The sequence below is a fragment of the Macrobrachium rosenbergii genome, chromosome 7, assembly GCF_040412425.1.
Source record: "Macrobrachium rosenbergii isolate ZJJX-2024 chromosome 7, ASM4041242v1, whole genome shotgun sequence".
In the NCBI taxonomy this organism is placed as follows: domain Eukaryota; kingdom Metazoa; phylum Arthropoda; class Malacostraca; order Decapoda; family Palaemonidae; genus Macrobrachium; species Macrobrachium rosenbergii.
In genome coordinates, this window is record NC_089747.1 from 59,608,906 (window position 1) to 59,632,427 (window position 23,522).

Genomic DNA, 23,522 nt, shown 5'->3' on the forward strand with positions numbered 1-23,522 from the left:
GTTTTGTTGCAGAGGGCTTTCTGATAATATATTTTGAAATATCACGTCACAAACTTTTTGTTAACAGAAATTTTTACTTTCATTTCCTTACTGATGTTGATCTTTCCTTATACATTAATACACCGTTAGTTCTTTCCTTTTAAATTCCTATATCACAAAAGTATTTCTACATTTTTAATCAATTTCATTCTATGTACTCTGAGATTTTCCGAATAAAACTCACTAGAGCCAGCTTTTATTGGTAGAAAAGGTAAGAAATTATTTCGCTTCTGGAAGGTTTCTGAGCTTCCAAAACTATTGAAAATGATGATTAGAATTCATATCGTCTAGCAACACCCTCTAGGGTCAAGAAAAAGACTGAATGTTATTCTAGTGAGATCTATCATGAAACTAAGTTTTATGACACCGTAAAGAGTTACCAATTTATGATCACTTATTTTGTTAAGTATTATCTTTATTTATATTAGCAACATGGTCGGTAATCTTTGTACAGGAGACGCAACTCAATAGTCAGTTCCCCATTGCACTAAACGAAGTGATATGGAACGCTGCAGCATCGAGATGGCAGTTGGCTGTGAAAGTCAATTTCAGGTGTTAGTTGAGGTTAAAATAGGAGAAAATACCTAATAAGAAGGGGTAAGGAATGCAGGGTCGTTGGACCAAGTCATAAATAAATTAAATACTGTATATAATTTGTACCAATGTATGTTTCACGAAGTACATATGATACGTGCACAGTCTATGCATGATATACACAATCTTCCTATTTACTGTACATTAGCTTATGAGTCGTACAAAACATCAGTGCACAGGTTCGAGTACTGATGGATCTACATCTGTCTGTCTATCTATCTATCAGCCTTAATGTGTGTGTGTGTGTGTATATATATATATATATATATATATATATATATATATATATATATATATATATATATATATATATATATATATATGTGTGTGTGTGTGTGTGTGTGTGTGTGTGTGTGTGTGTGTGTGTGTGTGTGTGTGAGGTGAGTGTGAGAGAGAGAGAGAGAGAGAGAGAGAGAGAGAGAGATTAAAGAAGTGAAAAGAAGACAAATACAGAAAAAAAAAACGACGCCTGTCACCTTTAAAACTCGCTAGAACATTTCCGCTTCATCTTACGATCAAGGTGTTGTTCCCATGAACACAAACACAGCATAAAATAATATCTCCTCTTTCATTATCATTCTTCTTCGCAGATGAGCCCCTGTCCAATCGCCATCTTGTAATGATTCACCCGAGTATACAGTATATAGCCAGCCCAAGGGCGTAGATCCCAATGTTCTCTTTGGTAAGCAGGATTTACAGCGTCGAAACACTATGAAAATCCCGAATAGGCTGAGGGATTTGAAACGGGGAGGAGACGTACAAGGTTTCTCTGTTTACGAATTCCAGAGAGAGTAAATGCGGGATGATCCCTGCGCATAAATTATTTTAGGTATGAGAGGCGGGCTATGTTTGGCATGCGTGGTTCGTTTGAAAGGCTGGGAAGAGCGAAGGCTTTCGCTTCTCACTAACTGATTTAAGGGGCGTTCGGCCTATCCTGGCAACAATCAGTCTAAATCTTTCAGATCTCTTTCAGACCGCTATCTGTCCTAGCCTTTTAGACTGTTACCAATCCAAGTCTTTTTAGAGAATTACCAGTTCAAGTCTCTTGGACAAATACCAGTCCAAGCCTTATAGATCGTTACCAGTTCAGGACTTTTAGAATGCTGTCAGTCCAAATCTTTTATACCATTACCATTCCAAGCATTTCGAGCGTTACCAGTCCAAGGCTTTTAGACTGTCATCAGTCCAAATCTTTTATACCATTACCAGTCCAAGTTTTATAGACTATAACCAGCCCAAGTCTTTTAGGCTGTTACCAATCCAAAAATTATAAAGCTTTGCCAGTCCAAGTCTTTCAAACTGTTACCAGTCCAAGCCTTCAAGACCATCACCATTCCAAGCCTTTTAGACTGTTACCAGACCAAATCTTTTACACCACTTCCAGTCCAAGGCTTTAGTAAAAGTGACTAAACAAAATTCAAACTGAAAACAAAAAACTTTCTCGAACTTTTCGATAAAAAAAAAAAAATAAATCTTGACAAATCATAGAACCTTAAATTCTGTTCGTATCTTTCACGAGTCGTTCCTTTTTTTTTTTTTTTTTGTCTTGTGTGCTTGTTTGTGTGTGTGGGTGTGTGTATGCGTATATATGTATAAATATGTGTGTATCAGTGCATGCATGTGTGTGCATTGCTTCTACCACAGGAATTTTACTGGAATGGAAAATATGAACTGAGTACATGTCCCAGACCACTGTCTCAATTGCCCTTACTTAAGGAACTCCCAAACTGAGCCAAGAACATTACTAATGATTATTGATGTTCATTCTTTTTTCTTTTAAATCTTTTCTGAATATGTTCTGTAAAAAAAAAACTACTGATGACCTGGATTTGTACTGATATTACCTTTTGTAGCTGGGTTATAGAACCAGTCAAAAAATACAAGATTTTTTCATTCAAGTCTGCTAAAAATAAATATCCATATTTCTAGTCTTGGTATCTATATAATTTGTTCCGGCGCTTGTTTCTTTTTTTGAGAACATTTACTTTATGTTGGTATATGAAGCAAATGAAGTTTCAGAGTTTTCAGCGAAAACTTCAAAACTTCTAGTAGTTATAGGATACATGTGTCAGTGACTGGCGTTTTGTTCTTGCGTGACGCTCTTACTGCATACTTCCTTTTTTATTTATTTACTGTCTTTTTGTATTTCATTTAGGGGTGCGATTGTGAACACACTGCTTTTTTCGTTTACGTTTAGATTTCACGTGCAATAAAAGTATGTCTTTTCGTCCAGGACACGTCACACCTAGACAGCAGCATAATAAAATCATAGAATATTTATTTTTACAGGCTGTGAAACAAAACATAAATTTTCAATTTTTAAAAGGAATTTAGCTGCATATTAGCAATGTCTCTATTGACCCTCCTGGATATGTTATATCAAAAATGATTATCGAACGGAAAATAAAGTGATCTTTGTGAACTCTACAATTTTTAGTGGCTATGTTTCTAATCTATTAAAATAAATCCGTTAATTCCTTAATTAATTGCTTAATCACCATGTTTCCCTAACGTTCATTCCAGGCCACTTGCTTTGGCGGCATAAACTCTAAACCACGCATTTAGAGCCTAAGCTCTCCTGATGCAAATGACCCGGAATTAATTAATTACTCTGGTTGGCTGAGGACAGGCATTGGTGCAATAACGCCCTGATGTACTTCAACTCCTCTCTCTCTCTCTTATTCTTAGTTTTATTACTGTGGTTTATCCAAGTTTATATACATGTCAAACAAAACGTTACACCAATAAAGATTTAAAAAATAATATATATATATATATATATATATATATATATATATATATATATATATATATATATATATATATATATATATATATATATATATATATATATATATATATATATATATATATATATATATATATATATATATATATATATATATATATATATATATATATATATATATATATATATATAAGATCATCCTCTGGTTTTATAGGAGAAAAATTCTTTTTTGCTGAAGTTTTACTGAAGTTTACAAGCAGTTCTTGGCTTCCAGCTCTACGATTTTGGCAGCTTCCAGCATGCGAAGGCGCCAGGGTGTGTGATTTGACTTTTTTTTTTTTTTTTTTTGCTTCCAATGAGTGCATTTTCTGTTGCCAGTGCCAGGAGTTTGTTTTTTCAAGATTCCTCCTCTCTTGACATTTTGGCATATATAGATTTTTTCTTCATGGTCATTGTCGTATTTATTATAACGAATGAATTCGAATTGTAAATAAGAATCGTATTTAATTCTATTGTATGACAAGTTTTAGCGAAAACCAGGGCCTTTCACATAGTAAATGGTATATCCATTCTTTTGTTAACTTATCTTTTAGTCTTTCGATCAACAGTAACGCACAGCGTCGGACGTTATTCGAGAATATCCAAGAAAAATTTTTCATTAGTTATAGAATTTCTATTGACCTGAATGCTTTACACCTACTGTATAGCTGCAACACTAATGTTGAACAATCAATCATTTTGAATAAGCTGAATTATCATTCTTTTCCTAGTTAGTTTCTGACGCAGATAAATTTCATATAAGTTTCGGTATATTTCATGGTGTTTTTGGAAAAAAAAAAAAAAACAATTATGGTAAGGAGACTGTAATCAACCACCTTCACATCTCTAATTGTTTCACTGATAACTTCTATGAATTAAAACTATACATTTTTACCCTTCCTCTTATTTTCCAAATAAAATTACCATCGGTTTTTTTTTTTTTTTTGGGGGTTCTTCTTATGTTTATCCAGACACTCAACACCCCACCATTTTACTATTATATCATTCAGTGATAAAATTTAAATTTTTTTAAACACACCAACTATAGCAACTACACCAGTATTGGATATACTATATGTCATACTTTCCATGCAACATACCCTGTATTTAAAATTACAAGATTTAATCTAACAACTCCCACACAATTTGCAATTGAATTAAAAAAAATAGACACACTTCACAACTGACTCGTTCTACATGTCAAGGAGAAATGAGAGATCTCTGATCATTTCATATTACATTACTTACTAGCTTGACAGGTAAAATTGAATAAACACATCAAATTGCAAATGATTCTCCACGCTTATTGATTGAATTGCATGCCAGTGTGTAATCAGTTGTTCAAATATCCATAAAAAGATAAGAGCCAATAACTGCATTAAACAATGTTTTCTTTCTTTAAGATTATTCTTTGAATTTACGCTAAAACAGGAAGTACCCATGAATTCAAGTTAGTCACAAAAGAAGGCTGCAGTATCTCTGCCATGAGGATGTCGATTGATACCAGAGGAGATTCGAGTGGCTCCTGGCACACACTGCGGTCGCATAAACATTTTGACGAGGTCATAAAAGTGGTCCGGAGCGATCCGCGGAACCCCAGTCTCTGTATCCCATTCCTCACGTACCTCTTCCCCCCTCCCACACCCCTCCCCGACTACCTACCACCACCAATTTCTCAGGCACTGTACAGGCTGTGTGGGATTTGCGGTTTGATCAGCCACGATGGCTTATGTCACGAGCGAAACAATTCAATCCTAAGGCTGTTTACGGGCCGCGCCAGCTATAAATGACTCGCAGTCTTCATTTGGAACTGTTTAGTGGCTGTTTAAAGAGCTGACCTCGATTTTAAGACTTCAATTTCTCCGAAATGGCTAATGTTGCATCGCCAGTGTGTGGGTTCCTACCGTGAAATCATTTCTATTTTCTTCTCATTCTTAGATTTTATGTTACTGACGGTGTGGTGTGACCATGAAAAATTTTGTAAGCTGAAGCCTCTGCCGAAGATGAAATACATATTCACAAACTCGCAGTGATAAGATTATTAAAAAAATAGTAAAAAATCAAAGATTAGTTAATAAATAGTAAGCATTCTAAAATCACGAAAAATATTTTATATTTTGTATTTGAGTGTTTGATATATAAAAAGTTTGTGGCACATAAGTATAACATTAAAAAACCACTTTAAGTTTATAATGCTCTATGAAAATGGTATACATAATTATAGGTCTTATTAACACATAATGTTCCACAAATAAATGATTATTCTATATATAAAAAAATCCTGCAAAAGCGCCAAGATTTCCACTCAATTAAAGACGGTATTTCGTTGACTGTCAATAAAAAAAGTATCTGGTTCACTCTCACGGAACCCAAATATATTACAGCAATATTTTAGTTGATTTGGCATATATATATATATATATATATATATATATATATATATATATATATATATATATATATATATATATATATATATATATATATATATATATATATATATATATATATATATATATATACATATATATATATATATATATATATATATATATATATATATATATATATATATATATATATATATATATATATATATGCATATATATATATATATATATATATATATATATATATATATACATATATATATATACATATATACATATATATATATATATATATATATATATATGTATGTATATATATATATATATATATATATATATATATATATATATATATATATATATATATATATATATATATACATATATATATATATATAGATATACATAGTATATATATATTTCCATCAGGCAGAGAATAATTATTTTGCAGCGCCCGAAATGAATCATGATTCCACTTCAAATGCTTCCGAAATTCACATAATTTGCCGCATTTCCACATTTCCCCAACAACCCGGAGAGTCCGAATTCGCTGCTGTTTTGAAATGTCGGGACATTCATCCAAGTTGACGACCTAAATCATGATGGGAGCAGCGGGTAAATGATTAACATTTTATTGTCGGTTAATCTCCTCCGCTCTTTAGCTCTGTTCTGGGCTCTGCATGCGGATCACTGTGGCGATTATTATATATATGATATTTATATTAATGCAAATATATATCATATTCCATTGTGCCTATACTTATTTCCCTTTGTGGTCTTATTATCGTGTGTATTTATGTTCGGGTCAATTTTTCGAATTTATCCTACTTATAGACTGTCAATATGCATAATATCTTACCATCAGGCAGAGATTCGTTATTTTGCAGCGCCCGAAATGAATCATGATCTGATTATTTCAAATTCATTTCCGAAATCTGATCTAATTTGCTTGTGTGTTTACCTTTATTTCCCAAAACCCTGAGGAGAGTCCGAATTAGAACCGAAAATGTTTTGAAATGTCGTGGACATTCATCCAATTTGACGACTTTAAAATTATGATTGGGAGCACGGGTAATTAAAACTTTCATTTTATCGTTTGTTCTTCTTTCTAATATCTGATCTCTTCATGCTGTATTTCCTATTATTGTTTCTCTGTATGCGGATCACTGAGCTGATTATTCCAAGGCCATTGCGGTAATGATTATTATTAGTAGTGAATTAACTGCAAATGTGTCACTTTTCATATTCCATTGTGCCTGGAAAACTTATTTCCTTTTGTGGTCTTATTTTCGTGTGTATGCTTGCATGTTCGGGTCAATTTTTCGAATTTATCTTGGCTTATAGACTGTTCAATATGCATAACGTGTCTGTACACTTCAGTTTACAGATTCGTTATTTTTGGTTTACTGATTAGTAACTTCGTTTCTCTGATTATTTTTGCAAATATTTCATTTCCACATCTGATCTAACCTTCCTTGTGTGTTTACCTTTATATCACTAAGAACTGTCTCCCTGAGGATGTTGTACAATTAGAACCGAAAATGTTCAAGCGAAGGTGGAAGGCATTACAGCCTTAAAACAATTTACCTTGTACTTTAATAATTTATCTAAATTTCTACCTACTTTATATATTAAAACTGTCAGTTTATCTTTGATTCTTCTTTTCTAATATCTGATCTCTTCCTGTTGTATTTCCTATTATTGTTTCTCTGCATATGGCCCTGAGCTGAAATTAAGGATATTATTATTATTATTATTATTATTATTATTATTATTGTAGTAGTAGTAGTAGTAGTAGTATCTACTGTCATTTCAATGAAATGAACACCGTATTCTTTGGAAGTTGGAATTTCAAGTTAATGACCCCTGTATCTTTAACTATATGAAAAGTGTTTATATTTTGAATAACCTGTTTAATAGGGTAATAATTATAATAATAATAATAATAATAATAATAATAGATTCACAATTTCGTGAAAAACAATCTGAGTAATAAAATCCACAATTATATAGTAAATATATTACTATGTAAAAATCAAAGACTTTCGAACACCTGAACGGTGTTCCTCATCAGTGTTAACGTTAACACTGATGAGGAACACCGTTCAGGTGTTCGAAAGTCTTTGATTTTTTACATAGTAATATATTTACTATATAATTGTGGATTTTGATTACTCAATAATAATAATGCTATGTGTGCAATAACTGTATATATTGTGTACTTGATTCCAATTAATTACCTAGAACCTACCGAGGTAAACTTGGCCTTAACCTGCAAAATTAAAGAAAATTTTATTAAGAAACGAGTGTTTCAGAAAAGCGATGCCAAATCCTTGTTTTCCAAATGATAGGGAACCCTCTTACGATTGTGACCACCGGGAATCACAATATTTTTTTTATTGGTGTCCAGAACTTGAAACAACAACGTCTCTCTCTCTCTCTCTCTCTCTCTCTCTCTCTCTCTCTCTCTCTCTCTCTTGGTGTTTTGTGTTATTTTGCAAATGAAAATTAAATTATGAGATAGTGAGTCTGAGGTTCTGTATCCCATTCATTTTCTTCAGAAAGACAAACCTGACCTTACCAAAATTAGTGGCTTTTTACATTTTAGCATTAGATATATATTTTTGGTTACTGCAAAATCTGTGTAACAGAATTTCTTTCGACGCACCTGTATAAATATGTTAATTGTTAAGAATTATATAAGCACAGAGAGATGTCAACCTACATCAGTATAGGCAATCAATGACACTTATAAAAAGAGTATATTTTTGGAAGTAGCCTTTATATACTCATTACAAATTCAATATCACTGGCCTTTTTAGCACCTACTATGAATTTATGCTTCCAGCTGTCCAAAATTCGTAGGCATTCCTCTCCCTGAATCATTTACTCAACTCGATGTAAATAAGATACGCCAGGAACACCGCATTTTATCTGAATGTGAGCTGCAAAAAAAAAAAAAAAAGAACCTTGCTACAAAACAAACAATTCGGTTCCACACTTTCAAAATGTGTTTTTATAGTAAGTTTTGTTAGAGTCATTGTGTAAATCAATGACAGGGTATTTACGAATAGCTGGATATCATAACTGCGACGAAGGAAATTATCATGCTTTTGCAGTGAGGACGTATATTAAAATCATTCATAGCAGTATGGCAACATAACATTTAAATACTTATGCATCAATATCGTTGACAACTTCATTACTCAATCATGTCGCTTGAAAAGATTTTACTTATATATTCTTATATAAAAAAAATTAATAATTCAAATTTAAAACTTGAATTACTTTTATACATCGGAACAATTGTTACTCATTATTTGTTTGTTAATTTTATAACATTATTTACATTTAAATTTATATGAACTGACATTTATATCTCAGTTTCTTCTCATCTTTACCTACACTGTCGTTGTGCATAACACTAAATCATGAAGGCAAGCAGCGTATATTTCTTTTTCAGATAGGAAATATTCCCTAGCGGGATTCGTTACAGTATTGATTCACCTAACATCCCCAGTACAACACTGTACATTTACCGTCCTCAGTTCCTAGTGAAGGCTATTTCAAATACATCCTCTTTCTGCTCTACCTATTTCTAAATAAATTGCTTTTTGAAAACAGCATTCCAACTGAGATAAGATACATTATTTTACTTGATGCTGAAGTCATTTCCATTGCTTACTCTGAATTCTGTTACATAAATTGTTGTAAGATGCTTTGATTGCGACACACTTAACCTCTGCCTCACTCATATCAAAAGTAACATTAGCCCCATATGTTATTGCTAAGCGAATCCACTGTCCCTTAGTCAGGTGAGATTTAGATAACTTTCTGATGGTTGGAGCGAATTCCTGAACTTCAAACCGAGTCATTTTTCTAGTTTACTCAACAGGAAGGGTTTACAATTCACTTTTATATGGTTATTCTCCTACCAAAAATATATTCCTAACACCACCAGTACAAATCATAAACCAGAGTGATATTCTGTTTAGTTCTCCTTAGACAATGGGCACCAATTAATTTAATTTCCCTGGTCTGGCTAACAAATCATTTGAATTAATTTCCCGGACGATGGACACCAAATCTTTTGATTTAATTTCCCGGGTCTGGCCACCAAATCTTTTGTTACGAAGTGATCAAGCACCTGGTTATTACACAAATAGGCCAACAAATCTGTTGTGCAAATGATAATACCAAAAGTTACCTCACATCGACCAGATACTTGAAACCTCACAACAAAGAGTCGACTGAATCTATAAAGGTACAATGATCCCATAAACTTACTTATCACTGGAGAAAATCAATGTAACTTTATCAAGTTATGGATGAGGTAACAATTATTAAGTCATATCCAGATTAGTGGAATATGGGTTTCACCTCAACCAGCACTGTAGCTGTCTCTCTGGTTCTATTTTACCTAGATAAGTCTCAGGTGAACAAACAGATACATCACTTACCTTATACACACTCATTAATGTCTGTAAGTACTGGTAATCAAAATGAAACGCTGTTTTAAAAACTTTAAACAAACAGGTTTATTTCTAAGTTCAAAAGTTATATGTAAAGTGTACAATCTCAAAAGATTTACCATTAACAGACAACAGTGTAAGATTTAAGTATCTCTTAATCAAGTTTAATTCACAAAACTTTGCTTTATCAAGAAAACAATCTGGTTATATAAGAACCAAACTATTAGCTATCACTTAAGTGCCAAGCTTTTACCTGATTCAAGAATTACAAACAGTCACCAAAATATTACTGATTGAAATCCACATAACATTTTCCAGAAATCTCTACAACAGGTAGGCACTAACAAAATGCTAAGAAATCGCCAGTAAAACACGGCAACAATAAAATCACAATAATATGATAGCACAGACATATAAGAATGTGATACACAAAAATAAAAACACCACAATCACCAATAATGTGTTTAAAAATTACATCAATCTTTTATATAACTTTCCTTATAAAAAGAAAAGTTAGACTCACGTCTTTCTAAGACTTATTCAAACACAACAATTCTCTTTTACCAAGAATATCCCTTAACGAAACTCAAGTCACCACATCACCTTTAGTAAATATTACACCAATATATATGTCCTCTTCAACACTTGTACAAAATAATATTCCTGAACCCTTCTACAAAATTAACACACTCCCGGGGTGAGTTTAACAGAGCTTTTACAGACACTATTACAGAGAGAGGTCTGGGTCTAATGGCTCTTTCTAATAGACTGCTGATGCCGTTTAGGAGACACTGGTTTTTAATCTCGTAGGCCGAGAATACACATAGGGTGTTCACAGAGAATACACATGTATGAATACACCTACACACACGTATACAAAGTATACTTGTACACACGATCAGGCTCGAAGCAAAACTAACCTTATCGCTTATGATTAACACTTCCTGGTTCAGGGTTTACAAAACCATTTGTCAGCCTGAGGCAGCTGGGCAAACATTAGATACGAAATAACACCACTTATTTGCTATTTCTCTATCTCTCTTTCTTAGATTACGAACAGAATAGGCATAGGCAGAGTTAATAATGGCGGAATAAGCACACAGTGATAAAGACATAACAGTTAACTCGCCGACTGGGTGACAGCTCATCACAATAACAAAGTGGATGCTTTTAGACCAAAAGCACCTGATCAAACACAGAAGTGAGCCTTTTCTCTCTCTCGGCAGACAGGATGTAGCGACCTGATAAGCTTTTCAAAATACAATTTCAAAAGATTAAACAAAAAAGGAAAAATTATCCCATAAAATCATAAGTTTACATAACACAGCGTATCTGTAAGAAAAGACATTCTAAAATCACGTCTTCACAACAAATGATGAATCTTGCAAGCAAAAAATCAAAAATTTTCACAGAGACATCATAAACACTTACAAAATGGTTATAAAAATTATATCACCTTATAATATATATATATATATATATATATATATATATATATATATATATATATATATATATATATATATATATGTATGTATGTATGTGTGTATGTATATATATATATATATATATATATATATATATATATATATATATATATATATATATATATATATTTCTATACATACAGATCTATATTAACTCAGATGTGGTTCCAAAGCAACAAACATATCTCCAACAGCTGCTTATTTTGTTACTAGCTCACTACAATTAAAATTTTATCAGAAAACAAGTAGGCACTCTTGAAATAAAATTTGCATCAGTAAGTTATATTTTTTTAAATGTTTCCTTATGATAATATCCATTTTTATTCTCCGTTATTCGTTTTTTTATAATAATAATAATAATAATAATAATAATAATAATAATAATAATAATAATAATAATAATAATAATAATAATACCTAAGGATTAAACGTTTTTGAAGCCTTCCCAAAAATCACAACAGAAAAGAGAGAAGTTAAGACGAGAGAGGAACAGCCCAAAATGATTTCAGAGGTAGTCTACCCACACAGCAAATCTCGTAAAATATTCCTTCCAATAGGCGTTATCCAATATGCTATTTTACTGCCTTGCTTTATATTCAGTATGCAAATGATTTGTAGGACATCCGCGATAATCTCATTATCGCAGCTCGAACTACTGTCAATATTCATCTGGCTCTTCCAAACCCAGGTCTCTGTTGAAATGAGGTTCAGCAGTCATTGTTAATTGACCAACACTTTCCTCCTCACAAATCTCGAATTTAGGACATTCGGTCGTTTTGTGAGCAGCGAGAAAACTGTACTTGGACTCATTTTTTTTTCTGGATATCCACCAACTTGATTCATATTCTTATTTGGTTTTAAAAATAACATTAGAATTTAAATAAGAGATATTAGGTTTTAAGAATAAGCTCTTGAAGCTCTCCTTTTTCTCGTCATCACCCCACCCACAACGGTTCTGTTCCTTGAGTGATGATAATTCCAGTAATTATAATACAAAACATAATGAATTTATCAATGAAGGCTGGCGAGGATTATACGTTACTCACAATTGAAATGAAACAAGGAATATTACGAAATATATCTTAAAGATCTTAATAAGTATAATTTACATATGCATTTTTCCTGTGAGGTTATAGATTGTTAATGCCGATTCCAGAATTGTAAGAACATTTTAATTTAGGATTTTATGCCTAAAGTATTGGTCCATTAAAATCGCTGAGGCAAGATTCCCTTGTTTCAAATAGATTGCGGGTCGGTATTACAATTAAGAATGCAAAATGAAAGAAATATTTATACAAATATGCATGAGTCGTGGGTTGGAAAATAGTTGTTAGGATTTTTTATGATATACTTTGACTTCCTCTTTCATACTGTTATTTATTACATCATAATGGAACTCATATTCATATAGACATAAAAACACATCTACCACAATAGCTACAAGATTAATCACTTGAATCATGAGAAGACTGATTGAAAGGACTAATGTTAATCACTGTTATTCACCACAATACTTAAAATAAGAGGCGGGAGGGGGAAATTACTTATCACAAAACTTTAAACCATCTATTGAAATATTCCATATATGTGAGATGTTTTGGAAATAAACAAAACTGGAATTATATAGCATAATTCCTCTTTTCACTCTATACCTAAACTCTCTCTCTCTCCTAAAAGCATAGCCTATATTTCTAAATCATCTTGCTCTTCACATTAGACTTAATTCTTTCATTTATAACTATGAATCAGTTGTGAATTAGCAAGTCCTCAAAGCGTTATGTTCCAAACGTGGACTAATTCTACATCACTAAGTGTTTTATCCACACTACTGAAAAAAACTATCATTATTTACTGATTTTCAAATAAAAATACAGAAAAGAATACACAATATATATATATATATATATATATATATATATATATATATATATATATATAAGGGATATATATATATATATATATATATATATATATATATATATATATATATATATATATATATATATATATATATATATATATTGTTACAAACTGGGGTTTTGTTGGGGAGAGAATTGGAACAATTTATTGAAAGTTACTGCCAAGGAACCAAGGGGGCCCGAGTTTATAAACAAAAGTAAGGTTTTTGAAACTCACCTTAGATTTTTCCTGGATTTGCAAGTACATGATTATGGTCGCCATTTGAAATTTGAAATTATTTACAGAGACTAGGCAAGTATGCAAGGAGACAAAACAGAATGCAAATTGTAACCAATGGGCAGGCTCATTAATTATATACAGTGAGCAATAATGCAGTACTTGGCAGACAAGCAATCGAAATATGAAGGGGCCAATGTACAATTATCTCCGTTATAACAATAATACTTGGTTAGGTCAAAATTACATTAAATTGTCTTAGTTAATGATTCTTCAAAAGGTATGAACTCCAGGATAATGGAATCAATTCATGTAAAAGTTCGGTGGGGCCAACAACGGACTCTTGCAATCAGGCTGCGACCAGGAATGGTTGCGAAATTTGAATGGCAGTCAGACTTAGCAGACAAAGATTGACGACTGAGGAGATGATATGTCCCCTGTAAGAGAGGTTATGAGTTAACACCACACGAAATGAGAGAAATGAAATCTCCTTAAAAAATATTACACAAATTCACATTATTAATTGTTAAACATTACGTAGCCCAGAAGATAATTATAAGAAATCACGTAATCACAGTCTCTGAATAGTAAAGGATTTGGGCTCGGGAACAATGAACACGTATTGCCGACGCACAAAGGGTCAACTTCAACACTTGTATCACTTAGATTAATTTGCCCTTAATTTGCACTGGGGAAGGGATAACTGGATATTTATCACTGGATCTTTTTACTTGATTTCTAGGCACATTACGGGGCAATTTACGGGATGCTGAAGCAGGACAACTTAACAAAGGGAAATGTGTTTGTGGAGAAATGAATTGAAGCTTTAAGGAATGGAAAATTTACGGGTTTTCAGGGAGGAGGGAAAGGGCTGGCTTACTGACTACTTGCAATCCACAAACCTAATCTTACAGCTGTTGGCGCCAAACAATCGATTAGGCCGTTCGTTGTAGGTAGTTTCACCCAGCGTAGAGCAGAAAGGAACACAGGACATGCGTCTCAGACGGGTTACCGGAGATCTCTGAGCACATCTCCGAGGCGGTGGCTGTGTGGGCTGTTTGTAGAAATTTGGGCCGATCGGACCTGCAAAAGTCATACAGCCAGCAAAAAAGCATATTAAGCTTCCCCATTCCTATCTACTACCACATCACGTGATGGGGGTGAAAAGGGGGTCCCCATTGTTTCCCCTGATCAGGCAATTGGGGAAGTGATTCCTATACTGCTACAAACTGGTGCAAGCTGCTATTCTCTGGTTCAAAATACTCTCACTGCTACGTCGCCCGCCCTATTTCCCTGCCCCCAATCTTCAAATGAACAGAGAAACTGCATTTCAAAATTAATGATGCACTGGCATCTAAATGAGGAAGGATAAACTTTGACAATATATATATATATATATATATATATATATATATATATATATATATATATATATATATATATATATATATATATATATATATATATCCCAGTATATATATATATATATATATATATATATACATATACATATGTATATAAGTGTATACACGTATATATTGTCTTTTATGAAGTGTCATTACAGTAACGTAATTCTGTTACCATGGGATGAAGTTGGCTAACAAATTTCCAATCTCCGTGGAAAATACCATATTATGGCGTCATAAACATCATTATATCATAAAGTATGCCTTTTGAAGCTTTATTTTATATTTCCACGTCATCATTAAAAGCATCGCAACCTAATAATCAGTTGTATATATAATTATTGTTTTGTTTACTGCATGTACATCCATATATATACCAACACACATACACGCTATATATATATATACTGTATATATATATTTTATTACATATATATATATATATATATATATATATATATATATATATATATATATATATATATATATATATATATATATATATATATATATATATTAGGGTTATGAGAAAAAAAATATTTTTCAAATTTTAATACTCCTGCTATTTTATGTGATGAGATTCCTATCACTTATTATAAAAATCACCGTTATTTTGATATTGTGTGAAAAAAAAGATCCCCACTGATGCACTTTAGTTACCGAGTTCTCACCAAAATAGGGAATTATTGTCAGAAAAAATCTTAGAGACATTTTATACATTTTGTTATCTTAGACACCTTACAAACAAGTATTTTATATGCTATTCAAGCAGAAAATGAGTAATGCCTTGTTGATAATTCAGGTTTCATGAGCCCAATTGTATTTTAATTTGAGACTATTGATCACAATTTAACAAGTGATAAACCCTAGAATAGAAACCTTGGGTGATTTTCTCCAGAAAATTTGGATGATGCAATACTACCACAGTGTGTTTGGGTGTATTGCATCATCTATTGCATCATCATAGGCTGGCTCAGTAGCTTCAGTAATGTTCAGTTCCCTCTCGGACTTGACAGCCATTGGATGTGCTGCCTGGCTCTTCACCAGGTAATTTCTATAGAGTTTGCATTAATGCTACTGAAAAAGAGGTTTGCATTTTAGTTTTATACTCATACTGAAGTGTTGATTTGCAGTCCTAACAATCATATGTTCTTGTATTTCAGAGAAACGGGAAACATGGCGTACTTTAAGTCTAGTGATACTGTGAAAAAGAATGCACAAAAATGGACTTCAGTCTACCATCATCCATTCATACAATGGGCGTGATCTTCCTCGTGTTGAATGCTTGACAAGTTTCACCAGGCTACCTCAAAAACGGCATGTTTTGGGAAGATACCCACATGTTACTGGAAGAAGACAAAATGAAAAGTACTAGGATAAAACGGATTTGTCAGGAATTATCAGAGTTTGGGGAAAATTCAGCTTCCTACTCTCAGTCAGCAAGCCATTAATGCACGACTGACAAAAATGATACTTTTTATATGACAAGAATCAACGTAGACCAAAGGAAGGCTTTTTGAATGGTATGAAGAGCATTTTTGACATCACCAAAGTTGATGGTGTTTGGCTATGCCGTGAGGATAAAGAGCTTTATCACAAAACAAATTGAGTCAGGTGGGAAGGTTGGATACACCACTCACAAGCCAGCACCTAAGTCCTCTATATACCTCCTTCAAAAGACAGAGACATCTTCCAATATCACATGAACAAAGTGCTACTATATCTGACATGGAAAGTGAATCTGTTAGTTCAGGTGAAAATGTTAACAGTGTAAATAGAGGACAGTTCTGATGAAGAGCCAGTGCCGAACAAGAGAAAAAACCATCTGCTACACACCCAGGCCACAAAAATTAGTGAGTCGCCAGAGTGTCTACCAACAAGGCATCTAAAGTTTGTGCAAGTCTTGCAGAAGAAGGCGTGCCTCTTCTTACACCAACACAATCAGGAGTATGGCAAGGAGTTATCAGACTTGCAGAAAAAAAGAAGGGTGAGATTAAGTCACTTCTAAAGGAAGAGAAGGATTATTGTCTCCATTTTGATGGGAAAAGATTAGTGAAACAGGAATACCAAGTGGTCTGCATCAAAGTGCAACTAGAGATGTAAGACTAGAGGTTGTACGGTGCAAAAGTGGATCTTCAAAAGATATATATGATGCACTCTGAGAAAGTTATTGATGAATATGATACCTGGTCAAGCATTTAAATGATTGTGTGACACAACTGCTGTAAACACTGGACGTTCAAATGGTGTGGTTGCAAGAATTAAGAGAACTATGAATGAAAAGGGCTTAGACGTGCCTCAATACATTGGGTGTCAGCATCACATATTGACAGAATATTGAGGCATGTTCTTGACTTCTATGTTTCTGAAACAACTACAAAGCCGAGTCTGAACTACAAATTCGTCGATGAACTGTTAGAAAATTATAATAATCTACAAACTGGAGTACAAGGCAGAGACTCAAATGGAAAAGACTGAGAACCCGGGTTGGAGAGATGACTTCAAGTTCTATATGAACTATGCAAAGCATTCCAGCATTACAAGAAGCATGATTCATTCCCAATTATCAAATGGAAGAAATTGCCTTCACTACACAGTGCCCCGATGGAACTCGAGTGGGCCATTTATACGCTCCTTGCATACTTTTTACTACCATCATGGCGTAATATTTTGGAACGTCCAGTGAGTTTCATCGCCAACAGCTGGCAAGAAGCGGTTCACTGATCAAAAATTCAAGGAAACCAGCTACAAGGACCTCCACTTTGGAATTACAGAGTTGAGGTGTGCCAGTGCCCTGAAATGCTTGAAAACTCATTGGAACAGGGCACCGTCAGTGTTTGATATTCCACGATCAAAACGTGATAGCTGAGAGCTGTTAAAGTGATGGAAGAATTTAGTGAAATATGCAAAAAGACAAATATTTAAACGATCGGTTTGTTGTCACCAACAATATCTAGTTTGAGATTTTCTTTTGCACCAATATCAGATAGGCCTATTGGAAATGTTTCACAAAAATGGCTTGTGGGGGACATATTTTCAAATTTGAATAAAATGAATTAGGTTTTTGTGATTAGTACCAAAATGTTCAATAAATCTCATACCAGGCAAAATTTTTTATTTTGAGTCATAACCCTAATATATATATATGAGTGTGTGTGTGTATGTGTTTGTGTTTATATAATTTCATTGCATCTTCAACCTAAGATTGTCTTTGAAAATATTACTCCAAATATTTTATATATTTCATTAAATGTCTATCGTTCAATTAGATTTTAATACATAGGGCTATTTCTCTCTCTCTCTTCTCTCTCTCTCTCTCTCTCTCTCTCTCTCTCTCTCTCTCTCAGAGGACCGACTGCTTGTAGAAGAACCCTTCGCGAAGTTTTTCTTAGTGGTTACAGTTACAGATGATATTAGGAAACGCAGATAGAAGAAGAGAAATACGTAAGTACAAGGTGAATTATTTCAGGGCAGTAATGTACTGCATCCTCGTTTGAGCTTTTGTGGTTCTGGTTGCAAGACACCTTCATGGAGACTGTCCTCCAGTCCAAATAGTGTTGAAGAATAAGAGCAGTACCATCCATTAGAAAGAAAAATCACGCAATCGGAAAGAAACGAATAGAAACGACAAAGCAGACCGAGAAACAGCTTTAGGTACAACATAAGCAAATGGGATAAGGAATACGCGCTGCGAGAATCCTTACAGATATCCCCAGTCGAGAAAACAAGGAGAGACGTTGGTTCATCTGTCATGTAAATTTCTCGTTAAGTTGGGGAAGTTACTATCTGTTAAACTCGATCAAAATGCATGAGAGCGCATCCGAAGCGTATTCTCTCACTCTATGATAACAAAAGAGGAACGACGATGAAATTCATGGCTTTCGGTGCGTCTTCGTTTAGTTTCTGGATGTGGGAATAAGAGTCAGAAGACGTTATTTTGCTGCACAGGAATGAACTTGAATAAGTATTTATTAGGACTTTAATGACATTATATATATATATATATATATATATATATATATATATATATATATATATATATATATATATATATATATATATATATATATATATATATATATATATATATATATATATATATATATATATATATATATATATATATACACATATATATATTTATATAAGTGTGTGTATATATATTACATGATAAAATAACAATATATATTACATATTTTATTTTTACTTTATACTTTATTTATCAATTGTGCAGAAGGTATCAAAAAGCCACCTAAATGGAGGAATTATCACCTTGTACGCAAACGAACACTGACAGAAATGGTATGTATCAAGAGAGAGAGAGAGAGAGAGAGAGAGAGAGAGAGAGAGAGAGAGAGAGAGAGAGAGAGAGAGATGATAGACTGTGACATGAGATTGAGAACAATGATCGAACAGTTCGCCTTGAACTGGACCTTTTCGAGAAAGAATAGACATTACAGGCACCTGATATTCCAAGACCAATAAATCATAAAGGATGGAAAGGCGGTCAGGCCATCTTGCCCTATAGTATAAAAGTGGATTTGATTCCTGGAGTGGACACTGAAACGAAAAAAAACTATGGAAAGAGAGATTGTAACGGTCAGTCCTATTAGGGACTGGTTAAAGTATAATTCTGAAAAAAGAATGGATACCTGTTCTATTTGAAACCATTGCTAAAACAACGGGAGAATACAAGATCCCTGTTACCTGTCAACCCCTTGAGGAATCATGCAAAAATCCCACCGGGCCAAGTGCCTTGCCAGCCTTGGAAGAGGGAAATAAACCCTTTTTCTGGACCTGGGATCAGAGAAGAATAGTTAAGACATAGCGTTAGCGAGCGGTAGGGTAGCAGGATTCGGAGCGATGAAAATTACTGAGAAAAAATTTAGCTTGAGATAACGAATTTGTTTACCTTGTTGGAACATTTCATCTGCACTGTTGAATACAGGCAGACTAAGTGCCTGAAGTTATATAACTTCTTTCTATGTACTTTTTCACCCCTGCGTTTTCCATCAACTGTTAACACACCTTTTTACTGTTTATCAGTTAGTTCCCCTCTTCTTCCCACACCAAGGGACTATCACATACTGCTAAAATCATCTGAATTGTGAAATCGCAAATTACTAGAGCGTTTCTGTAGCTTTTTTGGTGGACCAATAAAGATGATGGAGAGGAAAAAAGGCAAAGACTGGTGAAAATTTGATGGCTGTTGGAAGTAAACTTTAGAATGAGGAAGTATGTGACAGATATGGAATATTCTGGAGATCATGGACTGGCAGCCTCATCCTACAGATTTGATGGGATATCGGAGAGTTGCTTCCTTCTGATGCTAACCCTTATTGGTCAGAAAAAGGTGCATGATGAAGATAGATACACAAAATCTAGTGCTATTATAATTTGAAATATTTATTTCAGTTGTCTAAATGGCTCCTATGTAGTTTGATTTGATTGACGAATATCCATAATGAATTAGAAGGAGGTTCTTAGCATGTTAATGTTACTGCTCAACACAACTGAATGGTATAAAATATAATGCTGAGGTCTTCAGCGTACAAGTAGGTTTAATCTGTTATGGATTACCCGTCTCTTACTCGGCATCTTAGAAGTTCAAATTTCAGCTTTGTAATTATTGCTCTGCTCTTTTGTAACTTGACTCTTAGCATTTCGGAAACCGTTTTTCATCGTGTTGATATTTACCCTATACTTGTTTTACTGCACTTTCCACTCTTGCATTCACATGAATGTTTTCCTCTGAAGGGACTTTCCCACCGCAAACGGTCAGATAAATTTCCAAAATGATCGTTTGATCATTTCATTGCAACAAGACAGCCAAATCGTTTTTCTGTGATGTTCCTCCTACGACATTGCAAAGTCAATTTTATTGTGATCCACATGCCTTATTTCTTCATTACTTCCCTTACGTTTTTCTGAACTTTTTTTTTTTTTTTAACATCAGTCCACTTCCACATCTTCAGTGGATTTAAAATATAATCTTGCTTTCACTAAATTCATCAATCATTGGTTACACTTTTTTATGTTAATTTCTTAAGGGTGGGGTGTGGGTCCCCTGTCCCAAAGACCTGTAACCACAAACACTTCCTACTCCCAAATGGCGCCCAGCTTTCAGTAATCCAGTTCAAATATCCCATGAATTTTATGTGTTATTATACCCTCTGGTATTCATAAAAAAAATTGGGATATCTAATTCTTAGTTTTCCTACCATTACATTTATTGACACGTTTTCTTGTTTGTGTAATTGTCCGTCTCCTCGTTACTTTTAAAGTGTAAAACGGAAGAATGTAAGCAAAACATTTAACGGCAGCGATAATTTCGTATGATCGCAACCTGGAGAAGGGAGACGGAAAAAGGGAAATAAATTTGAAATAAAATAAAGGAATAACTACACATACCAAATAAACGATGGAAGTCAGATGAAAAACGACTGTTTTGTAAAACAAGGGAATATTCGAAGTGTAAAATCAAACCTAAATAATACTTTGCTTCGGGGAGAAAATAGTTACTTATACATGCCTGGCCTCTTTTATATTTATAATTATAATATCACAAATATCGTTAAGAACAACTCTCTCTCTCTCTCTCTCTCTCTCTCTCTCTCTCTCTCTCTCTAACAACCTGAGCTTGGTCGCACATGTGAAAGAAACAGTTGCGTGAAACAAAATGCTAAAATGACTAATCTTGATTTCAGTACAATTTATACAGTCATGGTCCTCGTTTGAGCATTATTTATTTATTTATTTATTTATTTTTTTTTTTTTTTATTATTAAACCCCAGATGAAGCCCCTCTTAATTACACATTCCGCGGCTTCAAAATCTCCGCAGAATTCAGGGAAATTCTCTCAGACGTTCATAATGACTTAACTCCGAAACCACACACAGGGGCTTTGATCATCCATTTCGGCTCTGAAGCGAAAACTTGACCTAAATCTTCACAAGCCATGAGTTTTCCCTTTCACGGATGTCTTCTTCAAGTTGTCGTTCGCATCATCTGATGCTTGGCTAGACCCGAGAAGTCAGGGAAACGTAAATGTTATGAACGGTGGGTTTGAACTGGGTTTGAATGTGAAAACATCTTTCCCCTCATATGCCCTCCTGAAGTGTTTTCGAAAAAGTGTTTCTCAATCAGGCAGAGAAGTTTTAGGAATCGTTTTAAACATATGATATTATTCAAAACGCATTTCTTTGGATGAACTGACCGCCGTGTTTCTGAATTACTATAAATAAGCATAAATATTTCCCATTTGTTATATATTATCATTTACAGAAGCATCATAGAGATGTACATTTCCATAGGTGGGTTAGTGCCGGCAGTGCACCTCACCTCACGTGATGCACCACAAATGCATACACAAATGTGGCGCTGAAGTTTACCTTAATGAAAGTTCAATGTAGAAATCCAGATGCGCTTAGAGTGTTGTTCAATATTTCTTTATATATAGACACCGGATCTTACCAACGGTCGAACTGTTTCAGACTAAGGTTACGTAACTTAACCTAAACCAGAGATCCCCTCGCATAATTTTCCAGCGTGTATAACAAGCCGGCCTCAAAACGCTCAATGTTTCAAGATTTTAATAAGTAAAACGAATCCTATGTATGTAGGGCAAAGGTCAGAGGTCAGATCAAATTTAAGCCTAACCACCCAAGACCAGAAGGCTTACGTAAGACCACCTACTCACACAACTCTTGTTTGACACATGTCATACCCATCTCCCGAGGGATATTTAAATCTCGACTGGTACCAGCTTTGATTTCCCAGCGGCTATCGAAATTCTGTGTTTTCATTGATTTCAATTCTGGGTAAAAGAAGCTGAGGATGGCTGTCAGGAACAGTAATCCACAGACTTGTTCGACTTGAAGCTCTTGCCGTTAGTACTTGCTAACAAGATGGGACGATGTTGGGTCATGTTACACTGGGGAGCAAAGCCATAGATGAAAGGGCTCAGCTTTCATGTCCTGAGCCACGTGGCTAAAGTGGTGTAGTTTTCAGAAAGGTTTCTATTTACGAATCTCTTCCCAATTTCTTATGATCCAAATTATTTTTATTTTATTTGTACTATCACTGATCACTACCCTTAAATAATTCACCTTGTATTTTACTAATTTATCTATATTTCTAGTTTATCAGTTTATTAATTTACTGTTTTTTTCTCTTTTGTTATAAATGATCTATTCTTTCTGCATGTTGTT

General features: G+C 33.7%; 1 pseudogene; it reads left to right on the forward strand.

Annotated features, from left to right (window-relative positions):
• Positions 1–16,488: 16,488 nt before the first annotated feature.
• On the forward strand, positions 16,489–17,653 carry LOC136840442 (uncharacterized; annotated as a pseudogene).
• Positions 17,654–23,522: the final 5,869 nt, after the last annotated feature.